At 41.3% G+C, this 14,047-nt stretch overlaps 1 protein-coding gene across 1 annotated transcript in view; it reads right to left on the bottom strand.

Annotated features, from left to right (window-relative positions):
- Window positions 1–14,047, bottom strand: part of CHCHD3 (coiled-coil-helix-coiled-coil-helix domain containing 3) — a 238,911-nt gene that overhangs the window by 23,138 nt on the left and 201,726 nt on the right. The window lies entirely within an intron of this gene.

Raw genomic sequence — 14,047 nt, 5'->3', positions numbered from 1 at the left:
ACCTCCACCTTTATAGTGTTTGGGGATAAAACGAGGCTCTTCTTAATTTCAGAATATCTTTATGTTGGGTGAGAGAACTCCAAATACATTGCAATGAGGTCTACAATAATCTATGATATAACTTAACTCCAAAGAACAAGATTGCCGGCACACCAACGTAATAACACCTCCAATAGATAAGTGAATGTACTCTGGTGTATACAGGTAATTATGGCGGGCGGGGCTACACGCCAAGAGAAAAAAAACGTATGTATATATATAACACCAATGAAAAAAGAAAGAACGGAGCGCTCACCGTGATGATGGAAGGTAGGTAGCTGGAAACTTTCAGCCCATAGACCTCCTAGGCCAAGCAGGGAGGTGGTAGGTGGTACCGGGAGGAGATCAGATGTCGGGCCACGGACCGTATCACGCCCCTAGGATGAAGCGCCTAGGGGCGTGATACGGTCCGTGGCCCGACGTCTGAATATCCCCCGGTACCACCTACCGCCTCCCTGCTTGGACCGAGGAGGTCTATGGACTGAAAGTTTCCAGCTGCCTACCTGCCATCATCACGGTGAGCGCTCCGCTCTTTCTTTCTTCTTTGGTGTTATATATAATCTATGATATCCAAGTGGTGTAGGTCACAGCAAGAAGTATGCAGACTTCCAATTTCTAAAAGGCTGTGGTCTTTATTTAGGTCATCAGCAGTGCAATGTTTCGGCTATAGTGATGACCTAAATAAAGACCACAGCCTTTTTGAAATTGGGAGTCTGCATACTTCTTGCTGTGACCTACACCACTTAGATGTTTTGTATCTGGACTGGTTATCCGAATGGTCACGAGCATAAGAGCAGGGACTAGTGCTGTCTTCCTACCTTGACGTATAATCTATGATAGTTCTTCCACTTGATTCATTTCTGCTGCCATAAAGCACAGAACCCCTGTTGTTCTGCTTAAACAGACAATACAGCAAGGAAGTGTAAGTCTACAATACGGCTGTCTTTAAAAATAAAATAAAAAAAATTATACATTTGAAAAATAAAAAAAAAAGTTTAACAGATTTGTAAATTACTTCTATTAGAAAAATCTTAATCTTTCCAGTACTTCTCAGCTGCTGTATGCTACAGAGGAAGTTCTTTTCTTTTTGAATTTCCTTTCTATCTGTCCTTTCTGTCTGACATCTCTGTTAATTTTAGGAACCGTCCAGAGCAGGAGAGGTTTGCTCTGGGGATTTGTTTCTATTCTGGACAGAGGTGTCAGCAGAGAGCACTGTGGTCAGACAGAAAGGAAAGAAGAACTTCCTGTGGAGCATATAGCAGCTGATAAGTACTAGAAGGATTAAGATTTTTTAATAGAAGTCATTTACAAATCTATTTAACTTTATGGAACAAGTTGATATAAAAAAAAAAAAAAATGTTTTCCAGTGGAGTACCCCTTTAACGATGCAAGACGTATATTTACGTCCTGCGCCGCCTCCCGCGATATGAAGCGTCGGTCCCGGCGCTCATCAACGGCCAGGACCCGCGGCTAATACCACACATCGCCGATCGCGGCGATGCGCGGTATTAACCCTTTAGAAGCGGCGGTCAAAGCTAACCGCCGCTTCTAAAGTGAAAGTGACCCGGCTGCTCAGTCGGGCTGTTCGGGACTGCCGCGGTGAAATCGCGGCGTCCCGAACAGCTTGCAGGACACCGGGAGGGCACTTACCTGCCTCCTCGGTGTCCGATCGGAGAATGACTGCTCCGTGCCTGAGATCCAGGCAGGAGCAGTCAAGCGCCGATAACACTGATCACAGGCGTGTTAATACGCGCCTGTGATCTGTGTAAAAGATCAGTGTGTGCAGTGTTATAGGTCCCTATGGGACCTATAACACTGCAAAAAAAAAAAAAAGTTAAAAAAAGAGTGTTAATAAAGGTCATTTAACCCCTTCCCTAATAAAAGTTTGAATCACCCCCTTTTCCCATAAAAAAATAAAACAGTGTAAAAAAAAATAAAAATAAACATATGTGGTATCGCCGCGTGCGTAAATGTCCGAACTATAAAAATATATAATTAATTAAACTGCACGGTCAATGGCGTACCCGTAAAAAAATTCCAAAGTAAAAAAAAGCGCATTTTGTCACTTTTTATACCATTAAAAAAATGAATAAAAAGTGATCAAAAAGTCAGATCAAAACAAAAATCATACCGATAAAAACTTCAGATCACGGCGCAAAAAATGAGTCCCCATACTGCCCTGTACGTGTAAAAATAAAAAAAGTTATAGGGGTCAGAAGATGACATTTTTAAACGTATACATTTTCCTGCATGTAGTTATGATTTTTTCCAGAAGTGCGACAAAATCAAACCTATATAAGTAGGGTATCATTTTAACCGTATGGACCTACAGAATAATGATAAGGTGTAATTTTTACCGAAATATGCACTGCGTAGAAACGGAAGCCCCCAAAAGTTACAAAATGGCATTTTTTCTTCGATTTTGTCGCACAATGATTTTTTTTCCGTTTCAACGTGCATTTTTGGGTAAAATGACTAATGTCACTGGAAAGTAGAATTGGTGACGCAAAAAATAAGCCATAATATGGATTTTTTTGGTGGAAAATTGAAAGGGTTATGATTTTTAAAAGGTAAGTAGGAAAAAACGAACCACTTAAGGACCTAGGGCGTATGGATACGCCTTGACGTCCTGGTACTTAAGGACCCAGGGCGTATCCATACGCCCGTGGGAATTTCGGTCCCCGCCGCGCGCCGGGCGGGGACCGGGCCGGGGTGACTGCTGATATCTATCAGCAGGCACCCCGTGCAAATGCCCAGGGGGGTCATCAGACCCCCCCACGTCGGCGATCGGCGCAAATCGCAAGTGAATTCACACTTGCGATTTGCGCCGATTCCGGGTCATACGGGTCTATTGTGACCCGGTGACCCGGAATAGAAGGGGGATCGCGGTTGTCCAAGACACCCACGATCCCCCTGTAGGCATAGGAGTGAGGTGGCAGGGTTGCCACCCCTCCTATCCCTGCTATTGGTCTGCTATTGATCGTCAGAGGCGACGACCAATAGCAGACCGGGGGCGGGGGGGTTAACTTTCGTTTTCCCCGTCCTGCCCTCCCACAATAGGCGGGGCAGAACGGGGAACCGAAGGGGACCGGGCGCCGACGTCCACTTACCCATCCGGAGGCTGCGGCGACGTTGATCGGCGGGCGGCGTCACGTGCGTCTGAAGAGGACGGCTGCCGGGATCCTACGGAAGCCGGTAAGTAGATCTGGAGGGCTACAGTCTGAGACCGTGGTCTCTAACTGTAGCCCTCCAGATGTTGCAAAACTACAACTCCCAGCATGCCCAGACAGCTGTTTGGGCATGCTGGAATATGTAGTTTTGCAACAGCTGGAGGGCTGCAGTTTGAGACCACTATACAGTGGTCTCTAAACTATATCCCTCCAGATGTTGCGAAACTACAACTCCTAGCATGCCCACATAGCTGTTTGTTGTCTGGACATGCTGGGAGTTGTAGTTTTGCAACATCTGGAGGTCCACAGTTTGGAGATCACTGTGCAGTGGTCTAAAAACTGTAGCTCTCCAGATGTTGCAAAACTGCAATTCCCAGCATGCCCAGAAAGCAAACAGCTGTCTCGGCATGCTGGGAGTTGTAGTTGGGTACCTCCAGCTATTGCATAACTACATCTCCCAGCATGCCCTTCGGTGATTAGTACATGCTGGGAGTTGTAGTTTTGCAACAGCTGGAGGCACACTGGTTGGAAAATATTGAGTTAGGTAACAGAACCTAACTGAAGGTTTTCCAACCAGTGTGCCTCCAGCTGTTGCAAAACTACAACTCCCAGCATGCACGGTCTGTCAGGGTACATTCACATAGGCGGGTTTACAGTAAATTTCCTGCTTCAAGTTTGGGCTGCGTCAAATTTTTTGCCACGGTGCAAACTCCTACTGGAAAATTCACCGTAACCCGCCAGTGTGAATGTACCCTAAAAACACTACACTACACTACCACCTAATAAAGAGTAAAACACTACATATACACCCCCTTACACTGTCCCCCCCCCCCCAATAAACAATTTAAAACGTCTTGTACGGCAGGGTTTCCAAAACGGAGCCTCCAGCTGTTGCAAAACAACAACTCCCAGCATTTCTGGACAGCCACTGACTGTCCAGGCATGCTGGGAGTTTAGCAACAGCTGGAGGCACCCCGTTTGGGAATCACTGGCGTAGAATACCCCTATGCAATCCCTAATTTAGTCCTCAAATGCGCATGGTGCTCTCTTACTTCGGAGCCCTGTCGTATTTCAAGGAAACAGTTTAGGGCCACATATGGGGTATCTCCGTACTCGGGAGAAATTACACTACAAATTTTGGGGGGCTTTTTTTTCCTTTTACCGCTTGTGAAAAGGAAAAGTTGGGGGCTACACCAGCCTGTTAGTGTAAAAAAATAAAAAAAATTTACACTAACATGCTGGTGTTGCCCCATACTTTTTATTTCCACAAGTGGTAAAAGGAAAAAAAGACCCCCAAAATTTGTAACGCAATTGCTCCTGAGTACAGAAATACCCCAGATGTGGGCGTAAAATGCTCTGCGGGCACACAACAAGGCTCAGGAGTGAGAGTGCACCATGTACATTTGAGGCCTAAATTGGTGATTTGCACAGGGGTGGCTGATTTTACAGCGGTTCTGACAAACGCAAAAAAAAATAATACCCACATGTGACCCCATTTTGGAAACTACACCCCTCACCGAACGTGACAAGGGGTATAGTGAGCCTGAACACCCCACAGGTGTTTGACGAATTTTCATTAAAGTTGGATGGGAAAATGAAAAAAATTATATTTTTTCACTAAAATGCTGGTGTTACCCTAAATTTTTCATTTTCACATCGGGAAATAGGAAAAAAGCCCCCCCAAATTTGTAAACCCATCTCTTCTGAGTAAGAACATACCCCATATGTGAATTTAAAAAGCTCTGCGGGCGAACTACAATGCTCAGAAGAGAAGGAGCGCCATTGGGATTTTGTAGAGAAAATTTGTCCGGCATTGAAGGCCACATGTGTTTACAAAGCCCCCATAGTGCCAGAACAATGGACCCCCGACACATGTGACCCCATTTTGGAAACTACACCCCTCACGTAATGTAATAAGGGGTACATTGAGAATTTACGCCCCACAGATGTCTGACAGATTTTTGGAACAGTGGTCCGTAAAAATGAAAAATAAACTTTTTCATTTGCACAGCCCACTGTTCCAAAGTCCTGTGGGGTGTAAATACTCACTGCACCCCTTATTAAATTCTGTGAGGGGTGTAGTTTCCAAAATGGGGTCACATGTGGGGGGTTCCACTGTTCTGGCACCACGGGGGGCTTTGTAAACGCACATGGCCCCTGACTACCGTTCCAAACTAATTCTCTTTCCAAAAGCTCAATGGCGCTCCTCCTCTTCTGAGCATTGTAATTCGCCAGTAGAGCATTTTACGTCCTAACATGGGGTATTTCCATACTCAGAAGAAATGGGGTTACACATTTTGGGGGTCATTTTCTCCTATTACCCCTTGTAAAAATGTAAAATTTTGGGGAAAAACTGCATTTTAGTTAAAAAAAAATAATTTTTCATTTACACATCCAAATTTAACGAAAAGTCGTCAAACACCTGTGGGGTGTTGAGGCTCAGCGGACCCCTTGTTACGTTCCTTGAGGGGTGTAGTTTCCAAAATAGTATGCCATGTGGGTATTTTTTGCTGTTCTGGCACCACAGGGGCTTCCTAAATGCGACATGCCCCCAAAAAACCATTTCAGCAAAAGTTGCTTTCAAAAAGCCAAATGTGACTCCTTCTCTTCTGAGCATTGTAGTTTGCCCGCAAAGCATTTTACATCCTAACATGGGGTATTTCCATACTCAGAAGAGATGGGGTTACAAATTTGGGGGGGCATTTTCTCCCATTACCCTTTGTAAAAATGGTAAATTTGGGGGAAAAACTGCACTTTAGTGAAAAATTTTTTTTCTTAATTTACACATCCGACTTTAACGAAAAGTCGTCAAACACCTGTGGGGTGTTAAGGCTCACTGGACCCCTTGTTACGTGCCTTGAGGGGTCTAGTTTCCAAAATGGTATGCCATGTTGGGGTTTTCTGCTGTTCTGGCACCATAGGGGCTTCCTAAATGTGACATGCCCCCCAAAAACCATTTCAGCAAAATTCCCTCTCCAAAATCCTATTGTCGCTCCTTCCCTTCTGAGCCCTCTACTGCGCCCGCCGAACACTTGACATACACATATGAGGTATTTCCTTACTCGAGAGAAATTGGGTTACAAATTTTGGGGGGATTTTTCATCTATTACCCCTTGTAAAAATTCAAAAACTGGGTCTACAAGAACATGCGAGTGTAAAAAATGAAGATTTTGAATTTTCTCCTTCACTTTGCTGCTAATCCTGTGAAACACCTAAAGGGTTAACACACTTACTGAATGTCATTTTGAATACTTTGAGGGGTGCAGTTTTTATAATGGGGTCATTTGTGGGGCATTTCTAATATGAAGGCCCTTCAAATCCACTTCAAAACTGAACTGGTCCCTGAAAAATTCTGATTTTGAAAATTTTGTGAAAAATTGGAAAATTGCTGCTGAACTTTGAAGCCCTCTGATGTCTTCCAAAAGTAAAAACATGTCAATTTTATGATGCAAACATAAAGTAGACATATTGTATATGTGAATCAATGTATAATTTATTTGGAATATCCATTTTCCTTACAAGCAGTGAGCTTCAAAGTAAAAAAAATGCAAAATTTTCAATTTTTTCATCAAATTTTGGAATTTTTCACCAAGAAATGATGCAAGTATCGACAAAATTTTATCACTAACATAAAGTAGAATATGTCACGAAAAAACAATCTCGGAATCAGAATGAAAGGTAAAAGCATTCCAGAGTTATTAATGCTTAAAGTGACAGTGGTCAGATGTTCAAAAAATGGCCGGGTCCTTAAGGTATATTTGGGCTGGGTCCTTAAGGGGTTAAGGTTAATCTATTGACCTCCATATTAAAGCAGCATGCAGTCCGTTCCAGAGTTCCCCCTAGTGGTGGTTGGTGGTAAAGTCTAAAAATTTGTGCAAAGGAAAATTGGAGCAAAGGCCCACACTAGGCCAGTCACATTGCTGGTTTTAGTTTTGAATAAGCTTCTTAATAACGACAGCAGATCTCCTTGCAAATAAATACATATTGCATATTTCTTGTATATGATAATGCTACTTTACCATACATAGCTGTATTTACAGTTCTGTTGTCTCCTAAGCTCCTACCTCCTAACACATCCTGCTGGTTCTTTATATAGTGTTTATACCAGGGTTGTTCATAAGTGAAGAGAAAAAAAATTAGGTCTCCCTGTGCAAATATCTACACTAGGAGGCTAAAGATTCTTGACTCCAGATAATATATTTGCAATGGGTTAAAATCCAATGCATTTGACATTTATACTATTCTAAGTGGCTCTTGGCATTGTTTATAGTTATTTGTGGCTGGATTATTATTTCTCCTCAACATTACCATTGGGATTTACAGTTGTCTGGAACAGCTTTATTAGGGTGATAATATGATGAACTGGCTTGTTGCTGATGTGGCATAGTATTACAGTAAGCATTTCAGTACAAACCATTCCACTGCCAATGTTTGTCAATGGAAATTACATGGCTGCTTAATTTTACAATCCTTTTCACAATAACTGTAACTAAAATGGTTTAAGTCATCAACTAGAAGTGGTGCCCACTAGAGATGAGCGAACTTACAGTAAATTCGATTTGTCACGAACTTCTCGGCTCGGCAGTTGATGACTTATCCTGCATAAATTAGTTCAGCTTTCAGGTTCTCCGGTGGGCTGGAAAAGGTGGATACAGTCCTAAGAGAATCTTTCCTAGGACTGTATCCACCTTTTCCAGCCCACCGGAGCACCTGAATGCTGAACTCATTTATGCAGGATAAGTCATCAACTGCCGAGCCGAGAAGTTCGTGACAAATCGAATTTACTGTAAGTTCGCTCATCTCTAGTGCCCACATATCTTCTTCACGTAGCATACATCCAAAGTTGCTTTAATAAAACAGAGGTATAAAAGCTGCCATCGCAAATAAAAAGTAAAAACTTGTCAATGATACTTTGTGAGGGCCAGTTTTCCTAGTTTGGTAAATGAAATTAAACATAAAACAAATAAAACCTTATCTTGTAAAGCAGTGATGCTATGCATATGTTCATCAAATATTTTATTGCCTCTCCTAGATAGTCTAACTTTTTGCCTGTATGAGACTTAATTGTCTATTATTTAATCCCTTAAGGTAGCAAAGTTCTAGATGCTATGTAAGGCAAGGAGCAGAACAATATTATTATACGAATGCCAGAGGTGATATTAGCCTAGATCCACACATATCAACACTCTTGACATGTAATAAATCAAATGAGCTTTCTCATTCCACAGTCAATACCCATTTTAGTCCCCTGACATTCTGTCTGCTTATGACTACTGCTCATTGTATTTTCATACGCTCTATATCCATTTCCAATCTCTTTAGGCACTTGAATGTGATATTGATGAGCATCAACAAAAATGGCTCCAGCAGCTTCAGCCTAAGAATTTTCCAGGATTAGCATACAAGGGAAAAAGTGGTGGCCTTTTATTGATTCAAGGTATTTGCTATGCTGCTTAATGCACGGTTTACACTTTTGGGAAAACCTTAAATGAGATTACTGTCAGACATCATACAACCATAAAACATAGGGCAAGACACCACTCCATGCATACACAGACATATTGCAAGCTTTGTTAGCTCTGCAGATTCTTCATAAAGTGCTAGCCATTTACAGCTGCAAGGCAACATTTTCCTAGTTATTCTCATATCTAAAAGAAATTGTTAAGGTCTATCAGAACACAAAATTATCGAAAAACAAAAATCATTATGGAAAGGATTACAATGAAATACTACTTAATAGGCAAATTAAAAATGCATCTCTGTTATGAAGCAGACGAAGACTCTAAAATATGCACTGACACAAACTTATTGGTTACTATGATATTTCAGAAGCACTGCTTTACAAACTACCGTATATACTCGAGTATAAGCCGACCCGAATATAAGCCGAGGCCCCTAATTTCACCCCAAAAACCCAGGAAAAGTTATTGACTCGACTATAAGCCTAGGGTGGGAAATACATCATCCCCCCCCCCATGTCATCATCCCCCCCCCCCTTCATCATCACTGCGTGTCAATCCCTTCAGCCATCGGCTGTCCGGGCATGCTGGGAGTTGTAGTTTTGAAACCTCTGGAGGTCCGCAGGTTGATGACCACTGCGGCCTTCGTCATCATCCAGACCCCCCTGTCACGATCACACCCTATCGGTCCAGCCAAGACAGAGAGTGTGTGATGATGCAAGGGTTAAAGCCACCAGACCTCTGGGTATCCACTACTAGTCCCAGCAAGTCACCAAATTAACCCTTAGATAAACGTGTTTCCACCAGAGCTGCCTTCAGGAAGGTGAGCTCATATATTTAGAGATCAAAGGCCAGAGCTGATTAATTAAACATTTAATCTGATAAAAGGTATCACAGTGCTATGCATAAAAATAAACAAATGACATACAGTTACAAAAATATGAAAGAGTTTAGTAAGGCAAGTTCAGAAAACAAAAGATGAAGTTCTTACAGCATGATGATGTAGCAGTCCATGAGAGTGAGTTCCAGCTGTTCTTAGGATGGTCTTGTCAGCTTGTGGCACAGCCTTGAACACCCTGAGTCTAGCATTGTTAAAATATTATATATCTGCCTTTTTGGAGGGAGACTCCATTCCCCGCTCCCCTCTGATCCCATCAGGGGGGCATCTCTGTTCCTGGCCCTCTTATCTGGTTGATTATATGATGGGACCAGAGTGCATGACTTCCTGCTGCTTCAAAAGAGCCTTTGACTTCAAAGGAGATGTAAACAAACAGCCAGACCCTCAATAAAATGCAATACACAAACCCACAGTCTGAATGACCTCCACCCCCAGGTCTTGGATAATACCTCACAAACAGTTATAATTTATAATACACATATAGGATTTTAATAATCAGGCCTTGGGCCTGAAACCCCCCTTTAGTTTTCTACTCACCTCCCCTCGGTGGGAAGGAAGGGTGAGCTGGTCCGGGCCATCTATGCTGCAGGGACCGTCCGGTGGGGAGGGTTAGTCGTTCCGGGCTGTCCATTTTCACCGGGGGGACCCTCTTCTCCATGCTCCGGGCCTGCCCCGGACTAGTGACGTTGCCTTGACGACGATGCACAGGGACGTTCATGTAGCATAGATGGCCCGGACCAGCTCACCCATCCTTCCCACCAAGAGGAGGTGAGTAGAAAACTAAAGGGGGAGTCTGAATGATGAAGTCCGCAGTGGTCTTCAACCTGCGGACCTCCAGAGGTTTCAAAACTACAACTCCCAGCATGCCCGGACAGCCGTTGGCTGTCCGGGCATGCTGGGAGTTGTAGTTTTGCAACAACTGGAGGTCCGAAGGTTAAAGACCACTGAGAAGGGATTGACAGGCGGAGAGTTTACTCGAGTATAAGCCGAGGGGGGCGTTTTTAGGATAAAAAATGGTGCTGAAAAACTCGGTTTATACTCGAGTATATACGGTACATACAGAATTATTCTACATAAAAGTACCTATTTGAATATAATGCATTGCTTACAGTACCTGGCATTGGTCCTAAATTCTAGCCATTATGTAGTCCTTATTTCCACAGCAAACATTTTGTAGACTGCAACTATGTGTTTCCAGCCAGTTTCTAAAACTCAGACTAAAACACTGAGGTTAAGGGAAAGCTACAGTAACTGAATTAGGTACTTTGAGAGCTGTTTTTACAAGTAGGAGTACATGGACTGCACAAAGTTGTACACTTTGGGGGGAAATGTTTCATCACTAGGATCTTAGTTTCTTTGGCTTGGTTTCCTTTAGGTACTGGAGTAAGATGCAACAAATATATTAAGTGGTGTATCTTTCTAGCTGTTTTTGTGCAAGACTTTTAAATCTATGTATGGGTATATTTTGCTTAAAGCTTTACTGTATTACACAATAATACCCAATAAGCAGCTCATTGGCTGAAGGGAGGAACTCCTAGTAGTCCTTCCATAAAGATCATCAAGATGACAAACATTTCCTGTTTCAGACCTAATAGGCTTGAATATCTAAGTAACTGGACAGGAGGACTTGAGAGCTCAGGAGAATTCTCATTTTCAGCTTGAGGTAAGCTGTAACAAAATGCTGTCTTAAGCAGATAATGTATTTAATGGGGTACTCCATTGGAAAACATTTTTTTTTTTTAAATCAACTGGTGTCAAACAGATTTGTAAATTACTTCTTTTTAAAAATCTTAATCCTTTCAGTACTTATCATCTGCTATATTCTCCACAGGAATTTCTTTTCTTTTTGAACTTCCTTTCTGTCTGACCACAGTGCTTTCTGCTGACACCTCTGTCCATTTTAGGAACTGTCCAGATCAGGAGAGATTTGCTATGGGGATTTGCTTGTACTCTGAACAGTTGCTAAAACTGAACAGAAGTCTCAGCAGAGAGATCTTGTGGTCAGACAGAAAGGAAATTCAAAAAGAAAAGAACTTCCTGTGGAGAATATAGCAGCTAATAAGTACTGGAAGGATCAAGATTTTTAAATAGAAGTAATTTGCAAATCTGTAACTTTCTGGCACCAGTTGATCTGAAAAAAAAAAAATGTTTTCCAGTGGAGTACTCCTTTAAACATTTCATACAAAAAAAATAAAAAAAGGTAAGAATTTGAAGACAGAGGTAATTTTAAGAGAATAGCTAATGGACAAAGTTCTTTAAAATGGCTTTAATATACAATTTCAAATTTTCCAATAGCTAACTGTTTTCTGTCCCAGCATTAAAGGGGTTATCCCGGAAAAAAACTTATATATCTCAACTGGCTCCAGAAAGTTAAACAGATTTGTAAATTACTTCTATTAAAAAATCTTAATCCTTTCAGTACTTATGAACTGCTGAATTTGTGTCTCGGAAACCGCCCGGTTTAGAAGCAAATGCCCATAGCAAACCTCAAGCAGAGATGTCAGCAAAGAGCACTGTTGCCAGACAGAAAACAACTACTCAACTTTAGCAGCTGATAATTATTGAAAGGAATAAGATTTTTTCATAGAAGTAATTTACAAATCTGTTTAACTTTCTGGAGCCAGTTGATTTCCTGGAATAACCCTTTAAAAAGCTCCATTAAATGCTATGCTTGATGACCTTTGTCAAGATTACATGTTTGCATTGTTTATTTACTACTGCACTCCAAAAGTTTCTTCTTTTGATTGGCAATAAGGAACAGGAACTGTTCCAACAATGTCCTATTATTACAAGCTTCATTGGCAGGAAGCTCTAATTTCTCTTCCATTACAAGACTGAACATGGAATAAATGAGGTAACGCAGGATTAATGGTTTCTATGTTGTGACCCTGCATACAACTCATCCTACAAACTGTCAAATGAACCAACCGCTTAAGCTATTAGCAACCATGGATAATTTCCAGGACTGTCATATGAAGGATAATTATATTTGGAAGGTGGGAGCAGACTAGAAACTTCATTTATTGACAAGACCCAAGACCAATTCCTTCATTAACAGAACATAACTTTAAGAATATAATACAATTAAGAACAAAGGCTTTATTTTAATAGTGGATAACCATTCAAATCTACTTTTTTTCACACAAAAGCATTTTAAATATTTGTAAAAGTTGTAAATGTAGTACTGCGGGTTTCATTCCTTAATGGGGTTCTGTACTCTTACCGAATCGATGGCCTAGCCTACTATTAGATCAGCAAGGGACCAGCTTTTAAATAAATAGTACAACGCAGTACCATGTATCGCCACTATCAAAGACATGCCATCCCTTATTTTCTTTTGCAAAAACGTTCTAAAGAGGTGAAGAACTTATTAAACAAGTAGAAAGCCCATAAAAGAAGATGTAAGAAAAAAATGGCAATATAAAATTACTTGACTACTACTTGATACAAAATTATTTTGTATCATTGTGCTTTGGACCAAACATTGATGCTCTGTGTTACTGGGAACAACTTTATGTTTGGAATTAAAGCAAACATTTCTTAACTGTATCACCAAACTCATGCCGACCTGCAGAATAAAATTTTCATGTCATTTATACCACACAGTGAACACCATAAACATAAATAGCCCAGCTCCTATTTTTTCACTCCCTTTAAAAAAAATTAAAGAAACAAACAAACCTTAGATACACTTTATTAGAGATGAGCGAATTTACAGTAAATTCGATTCGTCACGAACTTCTCGGCTTGGCAGTTGATGACTTATCCTGCATAAATTAGTTCAGCTTTCAGGTGCTCCGGTGGGCTGGAAAAGGTGGATACAGTCCTAGGAAAGAGTCTCCTAGGACTGTATCCACCTTTTCCAGCCCACGGGAGCACCTGAAAGCTGAACTAATTTATGCAGGATAAGTCATCAACTGCCGAGCCGAGAAGTTTGTGACGAATCGAATTTACTGTAAATTCGCTCATCTCTACACTTTATGTACAGTAAAATAGTGCACTAAGAATACAACGAAAATCAATGAGTCCTCAAGACCAAAAACAGCTGCATACTCAAATAGGCACAGTCAATTGAACAAACTTTCCACATACAGTGTGGCAAAAAAGTATTTAGTCAGCCACCAATTGTGCAAGTTCTCCCACTTAAAAGATGAGAGAGGCCTGAAATTTTCATCATAGGTTTACCTCAACTATGAGAGACATAATGAGAAAAAAAACCATAAAATCACATTGTCTGATTTTTAAAGAATTTATTTGCAAATTATGGTGGAAAATAAGTATTTGGTCACCAACAAACAAGCAAGATTTCTGGCTCTCACAGACCTGTAACTTCTTCTTTAAGAGTCTCCTCTGTCTTCCACTCATTACCTGAATTAATGCCACCTGTTTGAACTTGTTATCAGTATAAAAGACACCTGTCCACAACCTCAAACAGTCACACTCCAAACTCCACTATGGCCAAGACCAAAGAGCTGTCAAAG

This window comes from Hyla sarda, chromosome 4 (assembly GCF_029499605.1).
Source record: "Hyla sarda isolate aHylSar1 chromosome 4, aHylSar1.hap1, whole genome shotgun sequence".
Taxonomy (NCBI): Eukaryota; Metazoa; Chordata; class Amphibia; order Anura; family Hylidae; genus Hyla; species Hyla sarda.
The sequence above is the reverse complement of the archived record's forward strand: the minus strand, read 5'-3'. Positions and strand labels throughout refer to the sequence as shown.